Genomic DNA, 16,232 nt, shown 5'->3' on the forward strand with positions numbered 1-16,232 from the left:
TTATCCGACGTCATATATACGGTTTGTTCGAGTCTGACGACTCTTAAGTGTTTAATGAGTTTAACATATTCCCTAGCTCGCCTACGATCCTGCTTGAAGTACCACGACAAAAACGCGTGCGATTAGGCGAGCAAACTTATACGACGTATAACGTCAGAAATATTTCGGCTCTGCCCGTCGTCGATAGACGCCAGTGGTGACGTTTTACACCGCGAGTACGTAGTCACGTCGCCGTAAATTGTGTCCCGGTGTGTAGCGAGCCAAGGTCCTTACCAGCGCCCCAACTCGTGTAGACGATATATATACCGATTCCCCACCTAGGGAGATGACTGAGACGCACCCATATCAAAGAACTCCTCATGTAAACTTTTTACAGAGAGCGTTTACTCAATAAAAGGTGGCCGTGGGTGTAGAACAGGCATCCTGACATCAACCAATGGTTAATTAACGGACAATGGCGCAATAGCGGCAGTGGAGCAGTCATGTGCTATTTGAACCAATCAGAGACAGCGGGTGTGTCTCATACTACCTTGGTTTATATTTATATTTAAAGAAATGTATTTGACACACAGGCGGCTTAACTAGCTCATTCGCTAAGATGAGTGTTAGCATATTTTGAGTGAAAATGCTTCTTTAACACGGGTTATTGACCAGCTCCGGAATGGCTGCAACGTTACTTTCCTGTCAAAAGCAATTGAACGTCGAAAAAAAAAAAAAAAGCAGCGTTGATAGAATTCACGTAAAATCTAGACGATAGCAACTCGTTTCGGCTCCGCCCGCCTGCTCAGCGAGGCTCCGCCCCTCCGTATAGTCACGAACAGCGACGTCTAAGTCAAAAGCCTTGAGTTGCGATCGTCCTTTTTAAGCAGCGTTTTTGTATATTCCGCATGAGCCATGCAAGTGCATGAATTGCGACTGAAAAACATGGCGTGCGGTTACAGTCGCACGGTGATTTATAAAATAACGATCACGTACGATTACTCTTGACGGGAAAATAACTTCAAATACCACAAAATGGACGCTCGAGATGGCTCCCGTTTAATTGTCGTCGGGTTTTTTCCCTCTGAATCTTTTTCGTTTCTGTTCATATCAAAACCAAACCAAACCAAACGAACACTGACCAGCAGTCCAGCCCAAACCTTCTTCTCTACAGCGCTTACGGTGTTTTCTTCTCTTCGTCCTGAGACGCGTAGAGCGCCAGTTTGGCGTCTCTCTTTCTGTAAAAAACGAAAGCGAGGTGATCGGTGTAGTGTCGTTCTGTCGCCGTGTCTTCTCCGTGTGGGACACTAAGCCTTCACGCTTTTCCTATGCAAGCAAAAACGAAAACGAAAACGAAACAAATAAACCCTACCTGAAAAGCTTCCGCTTGTGCCGGAGCCTCAATTCAAACCACAGCAGCGAAGATCACCGTGTTTCTTACTATCGGAGTCAATTATTATTATTTTTTAAACAAAAAAACGGGATTTGTAATCTAAACTGCAAACTGAAAATTCTGACATGAAGTCATTGAGGTTTTTGTTTTTTTTTTGTACTGTATGCTGTATTGTTATAACATATTAAGATCGATTGTAAAAATGGCATGTATATTAATTCTACACAACCGTATTTATTATTGTCACACATGTATATACGAATAGATATATAGATATATATAGATATATAAATATATATATCGATGTTTAGATACGTCTCAGGCCTGAAGCTGAGGTCCGAGAACCGTTTTTTTTTTTGTTGGTTTTACTAAACGAGATCAATGTTTTCAGGTCCTTTGTATAGGTCTTTTATTTTCCTCTCTAACGTAGTCTGAAGGTATATCTGCTCGCCAAAAGCCTTTATATACAGAGTTGTACAAAGGCACTGACTTAGTAGGCGTGGTGATTTTTTATGCACTGAACTCCATTTCCCAGAAGGCACCAGTCCTCGTAGGTCGGGGTTTTACGAAGCCGAAGGAGCCGCGCGGGTGGGGTTTGTAGTTTTTAAAGGGACTCTGTGCCTGTCGCGCTTAGAAGTGTTCACTAATACTGTAAGTGTGCGATTATTTCTTTCAGCTAAAACATTTCAGCATGTTAACAGTGCCTTTTTTTTCTTCTTTTTTTTTTCCTTCACACGGCATTCAGAACACACTCCTTCCTTTTGCCTTTTTGGAGATTTTTATATTGTCCTTTTTGTGTGTATGATATTGTTTTTGTTTCATTTTTTTTTTAATTTGATGTCATGTTTTATTCTGCACATGCGTTTAATAACCTACGGAGCGGGACGTGTTTTGTAAAACTCTCACTCTGTGGAATTCTGAGAGGTTCGCCGTGTGGTCCTGCTAACATTAACGTCTTTTTATTATTATTATTATTATTATTATTATTTGATTTTATTTTTAAACAATGTCCTGTTTTGTGTGAATTTTAGCTGTACATAAGAATTCTTCACTGAAACATAACTATGATAATTGTCTTTTAATGCACTGTTATTGCTAAGCTATTTAGTGGCAACTGAAAAAAAAAAAAAGAAGTATTTAATGTTTTTTATTGTCTTGTTTAGGCACTAAAGATACGGCAGTTATATAAAAGCTAGGCAGCGCTCTTTTACAGAGTTCTTATTGTAAATGCGTAGAAATATAAAGCCTCTGAATGTTGTATGCAAATAAGCGAGCGGAGCCTACAGGCCTTTTTTTTGCGGGGTGGGGGTGGGGGTGGGGAGGGGGGGGGGGTCCGGAGGATGCATGTATTTGTCGTTTTTAAGTACAGTTTTAATGAAAAAAAACCCACAGCACTTAAAACATCACGGTCAGCACGTTTGCGTCCCGACAGAGCGCCCGACGGTTCGGTTCGGTTCTGTCCCAATTTAATCGCACGGATCTTTGGTTTAAACTCTGATTTCACAGAAATGATTCTTATGCTCCTGTTTTACTTACTTAAATACACGTTTACCTTGAAGTCCACTGCTAATGTTAGCTGATCTGTTTTGGTGTCTTCCTAAATTCCTCCTATTATTATTAAAATAAATAAACAAACAAACAAAAAAACATGCTAAATTCATCCAACAGATGCGACCTTGGAGACTTACAGACATAAGAAAGTGTCTCAGGCTTTAGCATATTAAAAAATGAAGACTTCTCTTGTGCACTTTTGTTAGTATAATTAATTTTAATTTGATAGAATCGGACCTTCACTTGACTGTATTGAAACTTAATACTCTTACTCCATTTTTATTTTTATCCTTAAAGCTAGAAATCTGAGCTCATAGCACAAAAAAATTATTATTATTATTATTATTATTATTATTATTATTATCCACAATCTACAAATCCATTCAGTCACATTTCTGTGGGTTTCCACTTTATTTATTAACCATTTTATATCCCATTAAATCCATTCGAATTTGTATTTATAATACACCACAACCAACCGTCCATACTCAAGGACATTTTATCTGTTAGTCTTATCTGTTATTTATACAATAAAATTACTCATAATCGAAATAAAAACTTAAATCTCATGAAATTTGATCCCATTTCCAAACTCTAACCAAATTAACGGCTTGTAGTCCCTAAACATAACTTTCCTATTTTCTTTCGTACGAATTGAGCCGTACGAGTCGTTACAAATTTGCCAGAGTGAGACCATGTTAAAGACAAAAAAAAATAAGTAACATCGTAAAAAACAAAAACAAAAAAACATCGTAACTTTCAGTCAAGTAAAACTATGTTGCTACGTCCACATTTAATCGCGATTTTAAGACCCTCGGTTTTACCTAAGTAGAACACTTTTCTGTCATTTTCCCCTGAAACCGAAGCTAGAAATTTTTATTTACAAGCCTGAAAATTGTTTCCGAAGCTTACAACTTGAAAGGGAGTTCACGTGCAACTTGTACGTTGGAAATGAGTATGTACAATTAGCATGTAGCATTAAACAAGCACTTCGACGAGAAATTATGATCTAACTAAGAATCAGTGAAACATACAGCATGTAGTGTACACCGGTTAGCTTAACGCTAGCTGATGTTATTCCTTACGAGAATTGTTGAGTTGTAACATCTCTGTAGTCAAGAGGGCACACCGAAAGGGAGGACGTGAATGTCGGGACGGAACCGTTGCCTGAAAACACACCGATTTACCAACATCCCGTATACAGATCCTGTGTGAATTACCTCACGTGTGAAGTAGCACTCACGGGTCTGGATTGATTGTCAATCTTTGGAAACGGATTATCGTAAACGGTTGGAATGATTGTAAATCCTGTCCGCATCGGAGGTGTGAACCTGACGTAAATATTCGACGTGAATATTAAATTATTAAGACATAATTTTAGTGAACATCTGATCGATTCGAGATAGTGCGACACAATCTTGTTAAACCTTCTCATTAGTAAAACCTGAATTGGCTCGAAAACGAAATTAATACCTGCTATTAATGTGCGCACGCGACCACCGTTCGAGTGATTTAAAAAAATAAATAATTGAAATCACTTCTTGAATGCCAAATTAACACATTTGCATTATAAGGCCCCGCCCTTTCCGATTGCGTATTCGTTAAAGCAAACGTACGCAAAGCGTAAATCAGGGCCTGAATGTGACGTGACTATATCAACCGAGACAATCCGCGTACACGCCTGAAGGAAATTCTGAATCCTGATTGGATGACTAATCCACTTGGATCTTACAAAAAAAAATGTTTTTTGTTTTTTTTTTAAAAAAGACACCATGAAAATGTTTAAATTCATGATGCATTTCAATATAATTCCATGTTAACTGTTTTTCTGCAGTGTTTTAGACTTAATTTAGTTACGGGTGCTAATTGATATGTGCACAGACGTTGTCTTGATACAGTTTTAATGCGTGTGTAATTGTTGTGTAACCACACACACACACACACACACACACACACACACACACACACACTGTTTTAACACACACAACAGACACGTACATTTCGTCCTGAAGTAGTTAAGGCAATAGCACAGTGCAGGAAAAAAGAATAAATTGATTTGTACTCCTGCCGCTAGTAGCTTCGTCGTCTTTTATTTCACTGTACAAAAGACTGTTAAAGGAGAAAAATGTCATGTATATTTATTTTATATCCTCTATTGTAATAAAAATCTCTTTTTTGCTTCACAGTGTCTGTTCAAGTGGGATCACAGGACAGGATTTTTCATATGTGGTCCTGTAAATACTTTACTGCTAACGCTAGGCAGCTAGCTAACTAACGTGAGCTAACCTGACAGGATTTCTGAGAAGAATTTTAGGTCGTATTTATATTTATGTTCATATTTACGTTTTTAAACTTATCTCAAGCTAGCGTGACAGAATTTCTGAGAGGAAAATCTCAGTAATGTTCATAAATGTTTATAAACTTCCCTGCTAACACTATCCAGCTAGCTAACGTGCTAGTGTAGCAGGATTTCCGAGAATAATTTTTTAAGTCATGTTCAAAATTGTTTGTAAAACTCGCTGCGAACGCTATCTCGCTGGCCAGCATATGATAATGTTTAGAGAATTGAGTATTCATAGATGTTAATAAGCATGCTAACTACTGCTTACCTGCTAACAGGTTTTCTGTGAAGTAATGTTCATAAAATGTTAATAAACTTCCCTGCTAATGCTATCTACATGCCTAACATAATCTTTGATTATATATTTGTTATATACAGTTGCTTAAATACTTTGCTGCTAATGAACATAGGACCCTGGGAATTTACCGGGAAGTTCGTATTTACAAGTTGGGAAGTCATAATTACGACATCAGGTGCATTCAAGTCATTTTTTTCGGAGCAAGATGACGGTGTTCCCTCTTTTAACTACAAAAAAATACGGCAAGGTTTTTTTTAAAAAAATCTCTATTTCTGGAAAATGAAGAGCAAAGAATGCTCATCAGGTGTTCACGCTCCCGAGAACTAAACCCTTTTTTTGTGTTCCATTAAATGATTTGTTATAAGTGGTTTTCTAAATGATTTACTACTAATGCAAACCGGCTAGCTAACATAAGCTTTATGAGACGTCCTCTCAGATATTCCTCTCAGAAATCCTGTCAGGTTAGCTCATGCTAACCCAAAGCCCTGATTACTTAGCTTCTACTGCCCAGGTTTGTGTTTTTGCATGATCAGTTAGTGCACAATAGAAAATGATGATGTTTCTTGTGTTTGCAAAAGCATTTTATTTGTGAAAAAAAAAAAAAAAATCTTAATATCATCCTCATGTCTTCTCTTTTACTGTAATTACAGTTTCTCTTTCTGCCACAGGGTGTCACTGGTCATGTTCTCTATTCGCGATACGGACCAGTGGGTCGTCAGATCCCTTCCCAGTGTGTGTGTGTGTGTGTGTGTGTGTGTGTGTGTGTGTGTGTGTGTGTTAAAGGGTCAGCAAGACCTGTTTGTTAGACACAGTGACTCTCCTGCATCATTAGGTAACACAGTACACCAGTACTCAAACACACTCACACTTTCCTCACAAATATTTGTGATTTAAACTTTGATTCTAAACTATGACTTTTAACTAGCATGCTAATTATCATGTACGGCTTGGTACAGCGATAACTTCCACAGCGCTGCTGAATTCTGGATTCTGATTGGTCCGAAGGCGTTGATTCATTTTCTATAACGGCAGCTCTGACAGTAGCGCAGCTCCAAATCACAGGTTTATGTTAATTGTCAGAGCCATATCGACGTGTAGTTCTCATCTGGTGTCTCATTGAATCCTGGCCAGTACCTGGATGGGAAACCTCCTGGGGAAAACTAAGGTCGCTGCTGGAAGTGGTATTAGTGAGGCCAGCAGGGGGCGCTGACCCTGTGGTCTGTGGGACGGGGACACTATACTGTAAAAACAGCACCGTCTTTCGGATGAGACGTTAAAACCGAGGTCCTGACTCTCTGTGGTCATGAAAAATCCCAGGACATTTCTCGTAAAGAGTAGGAGTATAACCCCGGGGTCCTGGTGAAATTCCCCCATTGGCCCTTATCTATCACGGCCCCCTTATAATCTCCATCCCTGAATTGGCTACTGTCCTCTCCACCAATAGCTGGTGTGTGGTGGGCGTTCTGGCGCACTATGGCTGCCGTTGCTCCATCCAGGTGGATTCTACACACTGGTGGTGGTTGAGGAGATCCCCCCACACACGCCATACACACCATGTAAAGCGCCTAGAGTGTCTAGAAAAGCTCTGTATAAATGTAACTGTAATGCGCTCGTTCTAACATCGTCATCGTTTCTATAGTAACAGATATGCTTTAGTATAGTACGCTTTCTCGGTAACACGACAAGCTGGAATTTTCATTTGCCTTATTAACTTCCAAGAGCGAGAGAAAAGAGGGAACGACTGTTTATAGCCGCTATAACGCAAGTTATACCGTTAAATGCAACCATAAATGGATAAGAGGTCTCGTAAGTAAGACATTTTATGAAATTTCCTGTCAGATTTGTTTATGTTAGCCACCGAACTAGCATTAGCGGTAAGGATCGCAGACATTTACAACTGTAGCTTTAAAAAGTTACCTCAGGTTAGCTCATTTTAGCTAGCTGGCTGCTTTCAGCTGATGTTTCAGCAGGGTTTAAACATGTCTTGTTTTCTGAAATATCCTGTCGCGCTTGTTAAATATCTAACTACAATTGTAGACTTTAAAAAGTTACCTCAGAAATGAGCTTAAATGAATAGCATTAGCAGAAAACATCAATGAATATTGCTTAAAGTGAAATCCTCACAGGTCAGATCATATTAGCCGTCTACTAGCTAACATCACGTAGATGGATAGGAACCTGGAGCGAGGACGGTGTAGTGTAAAGGTGACAAAGAAATAAAGGGAGACTTTAAAAAGACAGGGTTTAAAAACTATGATTATAAACGATGAAGAATGTGATAAATAACAAAAAAGCACACGATGTACTCACACGAACGGACAGATTTCAGGAGTAATATATTTATATTACCCACAGATGACAGTCGAATTATATTAACTCCTCGTGTGTAATAATTTTACTTATAAAGTATGTTCCGTTTTGGTTCCAGCATCGGAAAGTGCTTCGCATGAAACCGAGCAAACGTTAAAGTTAATGATGAGGAATGAATAAATAAATAAATAAATAAATAAAGCAACCAGCACTCGTTAATGACATTAAACATAACCTTTTAACAGCGTGTCTGTGGTGGAATGTTTCTGCTTGGGATTAGCGTTACGGAGTCGCCGTGATCCCGCGAGGGCCGGTGTCAGCTTCTGGAATGTTCTGTCTCATGTGTCTGATCACTAACGGGGATTAGAGGGGGAGCAGATTCCTGACCACATTACACACACACACACACACACACACACATACGTTCACACTGACCCAAAGCTTAATTGTACCTGGGAGTCCTTTTAACATGTATCCATCATCATACGAGTGTATTGTTGTATTATCTAACAATTAAGTGAGACCGAAGCAGGCACATATTACAAACTGAACCTTTTAAACATAAAATGACAGATTATTAAATATATCAATTTTATTTCTGTCAACTTACAGTGGCTACCTAATTAACAAATAAGTTGAACCTTTTAACTCGCCAAGAGGACGCACAGTTTGAGAAAGCCTACAAATAAAAATGGCTTTTTAAAAAAATTTTTTTCCCTTAATTTACATTTTAAGAAACATGCAGGTCGGGCTCATGCGTTACAGAGAACTGAGATTCCGCAATAATTATCTTTTCACTTTGCAGTTTATCCTAGTGAGGGTTGCGGTGACCAAGATGAACCTCTACTAAAGTGTGCAGAAAGAAAGGATCTGCTCATGATCCAAAGCGTGCAAGCTCTTCTGTGAAACATGGTGGAGGTAGTGTCATGGCTTGGGATTTGCATGGCTGCTTCTGGAACATTCTCACTCATCTTTATTGATGATGGAACTCATGGTGGTGGCAGCAGAATTAGTTCGGAAGATTTACAGGAACATTTTGTCATTTCGAGAATTGAGAGAACCTGGAGGAAACCCACATGGACTGGGAGAACACGTGAAACTCCATTCAGACAGTAACCCGAGCTCAGGATCGAACCCTGTGGACCCTGAAGCTGTGAGGTGGCAATGATACCTGATGCACCACTTCAGCATTGCGCAAGAGTTTTTTTTTTTGTCGTAGCGAAGACGGATCTACAAGGACCAATCAGAAAACACCACCTTGAATCATGATTGGTCAGTGTCACACGGGTGCTGCTTAAAATACTCTTAAAAATAAACTTTTATTTAGCTTCTCGTCATCCAACGAACAAAAAATAATTCAGTACAGGTAATCTTGCCAAAATCTGATGCAGTGGACAGAGATTTGGTTTAACACACTAGGATTCCTTTAATACCATATAACATTGTTGTTATTATTATTATGTGTTTTTTTTTTTGCACTGTGTAGAAGGGAGACCTTTGGTTTGGCAGGTACGCTACGAGCAGGTTGGTGAGTTTCTGTGAAAGCGCCGGCCAACTCGGTTACAGCCCGTGCTGGACAGCGGGTCGAGCCGTCGCTCAAAAGCCTCTTTGTTGGGAACCCAGAGCGTGACTCATCAAATACGAGCATGTGTAAGAGAGAGAGAGAGAGAGAGCTGGAAACAGAGTGCAAGGCGATCATGCCACCCACACAAGTTCCTAGGAGTCAGCGTGTGTGAGTAAAGGATTCTCAGGATTCCGTTTTGCTGAGTCAGTGGATAAGACAAACAACTAAAGGTACTGGACAGATTTTCCTCTCATCTGCTGGGGGTAGGTTTGGGTGCGGTGTTGGGGGGAACGACTCTTTTTTCCCCACGCTTTGTGTGTCAGAAGGTCTCTGTGGGTTACTCTGTGTGTGTGTGTGTGTGTGTATGTGTGTGTTGGACTCAAAATGCCAAATGCCAAGTATCCGCCCAGCTGACAGAGAAACAAATGCGTGCTGGTCTTTCCAAACGGTTTCTCACAATAGATGTAAGGTGTTAGCAAGCGACGGTAACCGGGCCACGCTCGGCTGCAGTGTGGCGCAAAATGGGTTTAAGGGGAGCTCCGAATTCAATGAAGGCTAGTTGTAATATTCCACAAATGACTTTTAAATGCATAAAATTTAGACATTAGTGTGTACATTATAAATAAGGGTTGGTAAGAACAGTTAGATCTAATGCCGTAGAAGGTCCGAGACAAGTTAGTTCCTGTTCTCACCTACATTACAGCTGCCATAAAATAACGCATACAAATAACGCACCCCGTCTGACCAATCAGATTCGAGCATTCAACCGCACTGCGGCATACTCCAAGTTGTTACGTCATAGTAACGCTTACTACAGATTAATACACGGCCGGGAATTAGCGTGCACGTCTGTTCTGTCTCGGCGCTGCTTCTCTATTAAACCGTCAATGTTTATACAGTTATATATTAACATATGTGCAACTGAAAACAACTAAAATAAGCGGTCTTAGCTAGACTTGGTTTAGTGTATGAAGTTGATTATTATCCAATAAAACTAGCTGTAAAGACAAAATGAGAGCGAGTAGGAGTTGGAAAAAACATAGCTTCGACATTTTTTAGAAACGTGTGAAGTTTTTTTTTTGTGTGTATTCACGTCGCACACTCCTGGGCAAGAAAAAAAAATAAGGGGGGGGATCCAAAATACCAAAATAATAAGCTTTTAATAGTTTTAACAACAAATCATTAGTCAGGAAATTAGAAAGAATTAGAAAGAGGTGAAGTAACTTAGCATGGGAGAGATTCTGATTTCTTCTGATTTTTACGCGTTGTGGAAAAATTTTATTTAATTTTTTTTAATGAATTTATTATTATTTTTTTAAACTTTATTTTCATTTTATACACCCAGACATGTGTTCGTTTGAATTGTACACCGAACATTTTAATCATGACGACGATTTTCCCTTCGCGTACCAGAATTCTTACATATAAGTGAATTCCCCAGTTTTCTAGTTTTTTTATTCCCCCACAAAAACTGTTCTCAGGAGTGTATTTGTTTAATTCTTTGCTAATTTTCTGACCAATGTTTTGTCCGTTCAAAGCTAAAAAAAAAAAAAAAAAAAAAAAATAAAAAGTGTACCATTTTGTGAGCGTTACTCTATCTTGGTAAAAAAAAAAAAATTAGCTTAGCTTCAATAGCTGAAGAAACGCGTTTCCTGCTCGCGCGGGTCCTTTAAGAAAGAGTGAAGTCTCGCGAGAGCCGCGCGTGCGGCCGCCATATTGCGCGACAGTTATTTTGATTCGTATGTGTCGGAAGCGAGGAAAAAAAAGAGAAAAAAAAAAAAAGACGAGAAAAGAAAAGACCGTGGGGGGGGAAAAGGAGAAAATAAAACAGCGTGAGGATTAAAAGAAGAAGAAGGAGAAAAGTCGTCTAACTGTTTCTTATTTATAAAAGAAACGCAAAATAAAGAAAGGAACGAAATCCCCGAGTGGGTGAAACATTGAGCGGGCGGCTGACGGATGGACTCGGTGTCCCCCCCGGACTCTGAAGTAAAGTTACGCCGTCCTCAGCGCACTTAGGCCCGGCTCCGAGTTCCTCCTCCTGCCCGGCCCTGACACTGACACTGAGACGGAGAGAAGAAGCCTGGGTCTCGGGCGGTTCTGGTGTGGAAGGCGGCCCGGGGAGCGGCGGCGGACACGGACACGGTAAAAAAAAAAAAAAAAAACAACAACAACAACCCCAAATAAACCCACAACAACCTTCATTGTTAAGATATTTTGTAAAAATATAAACTTTGTTCGAAAGAAAGCGAACTATTTATCAGGCCTAAAAGTAAACTGTCGTTTTTTTTTCCCTCCTGTTAGCTTGAAGCTGTGTGCAAAAAAAAAAAAAAAAAAAAAAAAGTTCAGCTGGAAAAAAAGTTTTCCACATGACGGATTTATAGCAAACCACAGCTCTGTAGCTCGTCTGGAAAAGTCTGGAATGTTTATAAATGTGCGTTTAAACTTTATTTCATTTTATTTTTTTTAGTTTAAATGCAGGCTTTTTTGTTTTTGTTTTTGTTTTAAACGTCCGCACTGAGCTTAGCTTTCTGCTAATCTCTCCTGTCTCTACAGCTCGTGCATATGCATGGGGATGTTTGTTTGTTTGTTTTCTTTTAATTACATAATTTAATTTTATGTCAGAAGATAGAGTGTGAAATGATCTTTATTTATGATATGATAGATTACAGGACGTTTTGTTATTAGTTTATTATTATGAAAGTGTTTGGGGTTCATCTCGGTCTGTCATGTCACATTCTACACTTGTGAAGTCCTCATGTTGTAGTGTCATGTCATGAAGAAGAATAAGAAGAGTATTAATAATAGTAATAATAGTAATAATAATAAGCTTTATGGGTAGTTGGGTGAAAATACTGTGCAAGCAATAGTAAAATAAAAAAGAAAGAAAGAAAAGTTTTCATACAGAAAGTTCCAGAAAGTGTTTACAGCTGCAGCAAATGAATTTCTACTCTTCACTTTAACCCTAGTCTCTGTGGCATTTTATTATTAGTTTTATATCTTTTTTATTGCTTGTAAAATATTTTTAAAACGTACCGTGCACGATGCAATTTGTAAAGCGCTTAAAAATGGAACAATCATGAGAAGAAATAATTGTCGTATTCGTTCGTGATGCGTGTTTTTTAAAAAACAAACAAACAAAAAAAAAGGAATAATAATAATTTGATTACCTTTTTACTTTTCGAATCGACAGCAAATGTGGTGTGGTATGTTGTATTGATTATTGTAATAATAATAATAATAATAATAATAATAGAAACGAAGCAGAATTGTAGTCTAATCTTACGGCTCTGATTTGGTGCTCGCTCCGCCCCTTTTCACGATGTCATCGCCGGTCGGTTTACGGACGCAGCTGCACGCTCCGTGTATAACGTTCTGGACGTTAAACTCCACACGAGACGTGAGAAGTTGGCGGTTATACGTCGTCACGCTCGTGTCTTTTCTGGCTTTGCGCCATCCGTATTGACGAGAAATCCGGCGTAGGAGCAGCGGTGCAGACTCTTAACGTCCCAGGATGCATTGCAGCTCTACGACGCAGAGGCTTGACGATCTAGGAGTCGGAGACGAGGAGAGAGAGCTGAGGCTAAAGCAGTACTGAAGCGCCGCCGCAGCGCCGTCTTTAATTAGAGATGAGACGAAGGGGAAATCGCGCCGCTGTCGGAGCGGCATTGTGGGTAACGTCGTTAAACAACGCGAACCGAACAGGACGAGCTTGAAGGTCGTCGAAGATCACGTGGATTTTATTTGGATGTTTAATGACCAAGGGTCACGACATCCACGCTGTATTCCCGGAAACGTGTTTCAGGACAGAATTGACCGGGATATCGATGTTTTATTGTCGAGTCATGCCGGGTTTTCCCAGAGCACCGAGATACGGCCGTACCGCGGCGTTTGCTGGATAATAAAGGGTAATAAAGCGTCCCGTTACGTAGCTCGAGTGATACGAGGTTTACGTGACGTCTCATTCGAACTGACTGTATGTATTTTTATTTACTTTGCTTTGATTTTCCATGTAGGAAGGTAAAACTCAGGCTCACTACGGATGTCCTTGTTTGTATTTCGGTTTCGTTTGCCGAGGTGACGCGTACGCCGTCTCTCCTCGCAGTCCGTGACATTTAATTAAGCAAAGAGTTGACCTCTCGGTTAATTAAGAGAAGCTCGCAGTGATGAATAAGATGTTAATCCCAAGAGCGAGCTGTTCTGCGCGGCGCCGATTAAAATGGGACGTGCGTGTAGAATTTGACGTCGGCGTGGTGTTAATAAGCACGTGTGAGTGTGTGTGTGTGTGTGTGTGTGTGTGTGAGGTTTTTGCGCGCGAGTATAAGGCCTTTTGTTGGATGTGTTTCCTAAATGATGTTTTGATTCCCTTGTAATTATCTTAAACTTTCCCTGAAGTGAGCAGCGACTTGGCCAAAGCTTTACTACCTGACCGATTCTCCGTACAAACGGAGACAACCTAACAATTTTGTATATTTCCCCAATTCTACGCAGATTAGGTACGACTGTAAAGCAACGAATCGAAACGACTATCTGGAGGGACTCCTCCGACCGATCCTACGGCGTGATGGCCGAACGCAGCGGGCTGGTGAGAAAGGGATCCGTGTTTATTACGGGTGGCACGAAGGCTGTCGCGCGAGCGTTGATTCCTAAACTCGGACACGTGTGCGTGCGGTGTTGAGTCTCAGCTGGTTGATCAATACTGTATCAGTAATTAATATAATCATTTTCTTTAAAATCCTACTACTTTCTAAAACAACATTTTTATAAACTGAAGAGCAGGAAGGAAAAGAAGAGCGGCGCACTGGGAGATGCGCTCGAGTCTCATTTATAATCAAAATCAACCCCAACGAAAAGAAACCCATCGTCTAAATAAAACAAACGCGTGAAAACGCTCGTATGAGCGAGGTGTCCTGATCTGGAGGAGGGCTTTATTTTAATGACTTTTATGGCTGGTGGCATTTAAACCTTTTATTTACATCCTGCTCCCAATTTTTGGCTTCAGAGTTAAACAGTAATGCAGGTGAGCGTTAGAGAAAGCTTGTGAATTAGATCATGATTTAGATGTTCAATTATTTATGTTTTTATTTATGTTTTAACTCCGTCTGGTGATCTATTTAACTCCGCCACTCTCTCACGCTGCCGCGCTGTCGCTCTCTCACGCTGCCGCGCTGTCGCTCTCTCACGCTGCCGCGCTGTCGCTCTCACACGCTGCCGCGCTCTCGCACTCTCGCGCTGTCGCTCTCTTACACCGCCGCGCTGTCGCTCTCTCACGCTGCCGCGCTGTCGCTCTCTCACGCTGCCGCGCTGTCGCTCTCTCACGCTGCCGCACTCTCGCGCTGTCGCTCTCTTACACCGTCGCGCTGCTAGTCTCTCACGCTGCCGCGCTGTCGCTCTCTCACGCTGCCGCGCTGTCACTCTCTTACGCCGTCGCACTGCTAGTCTCTCACGCTGTCACGCCGTCGCTCACGCTGTCGCGTGCTCACGCTGTCACTCTCTCACACTGTCACACTCTTACGTGGTCATGCCGTCACTCTCTTACGCTGTCAGTCTCTTAGACGGTCACGCTGTTGGTCTCTCACGCTGTCGCTCTCTTACGCTGCCACGCTGTTACTCTCTTACACGGTCACCCTCTTACACGGTCACGCTGTCACTCTCTTACGCGGTCGCTCTCTTACGCGGTCACGCTGTCGCTCTCTTACGCTGCCACGCTGTCACTCTCTTACACGGTCACCCTCTTACACGGTCACGCTGTCACTCTCTTACACGGTCACTCTCTTACGCGGTCGCTCTCTTACGCGGTCACGCTGTCGCTCTCTTACGCGGTCACACTGTCACTCTCTTACGCGGTCGCTGTCTTACGCGGTCACGCTGTCGCTCTCTTACGCGGTCACGCTGTCGCTCTCTTACGCGGTCACGCTGTCGCTCTCTTACGCGGTCACCCTCTTACACGGTCACGCTGTCGCTCTCTTACGCGGTCACCCTCTTACACGGTCACGCTGTCGGTCTCTTACGCGGTCACCCTCTTACACGGTCACGCTGTTGCTCTCTTACACGGTCGCGCTCTCACATGATCACGCTCTCGCGCTCTCACATGGTCACGCTGTCGCTCTCTTACACGGTCACGCTGTCACTCTCCTACACGGTCACGCTGTCACTCTCTTACATGGTCACTCTCTTACACGGTCACGCTGCCACTCTCTCACACAGTCACTCTCTTACACTGTCACTCTCTTACACGGTCATGCTGTCTCTCTCTCACAACGTTGCTCTCCTACACCGTCGCCCTCTCACGCCGTCACACTCTCACAGTCACGCTGTCATTCTCTTACACGGTCACACTGTCGCTCTTACGCTGCCACGCTGCCGCTCTCTCGTGCTGTCGCTGTCTCTCTCTTACACGCTGTCTGGTTTTCTGTTTAACTCTGTCATGCTGTACCTCACTCTCTCACACTCACTCTGTCGCTCTCTCGCTCTCACAATATTGCTTTGTCGCTCTCCCACTGTCGCTCTCTCACGATGTCGCTTTGTTGTTTTTGCTCTCTCCCACTCGCTCTCTCCCTCTGTCGCTGTCTCACAATGTCGCTTTGTCACTCTCGCTCTCTCACAATGTCGCTTTGTTGCTCTCGCTCTCTCTCACACTCACTCTTTCACACTCGCTTACTCGCACACTCGCTCTCTCACACTCGCTCTCTTGCTCTCTCACACTCGCTCTCTCACACTCGCTCTCGCGCTCTCTCACACTCGTTCTCTCGCTCTCACACTCGCTCTCACACTTGCTCTCTCGCTCTCTCGTGCTCTC

General features: G+C 41.8%; 1 protein-coding gene across 3 annotated transcripts in view; it reads left to right on the top strand.

Annotated features, from left to right (window-relative positions):
• Positions 1–2,704: 2,704 nt before the first annotated feature.
• The window catches only part of tab2 (TGF-beta activated kinase 1 (MAP3K7) binding protein 2), a 45,124-nt gene continuing 31,596 nt past the window's right edge, over positions 2,705–16,232 (top strand). For 2 of the 3 annotated variants that reach the window (XM_053643237.1, XM_053643263.1), the window contains exon 1: positions 2,705–11,578. The gene's annotated coding sequence lies outside the window, so the exon portion shown is untranslated. The remainder of the gene's footprint in view (positions 11,579–16,232) is intronic. The other variant, XM_053643245.1, reaches the window with a different exon arrangement.

The sequence above is a fragment of the Ictalurus furcatus genome, chromosome 2 (assembly GCF_023375685.1).
Source record: "Ictalurus furcatus strain D&B chromosome 2, Billie_1.0, whole genome shotgun sequence".
Classification (NCBI taxonomy): Eukaryota; Metazoa; Chordata; class Actinopteri; order Siluriformes; family Ictaluridae; genus Ictalurus; species Ictalurus furcatus.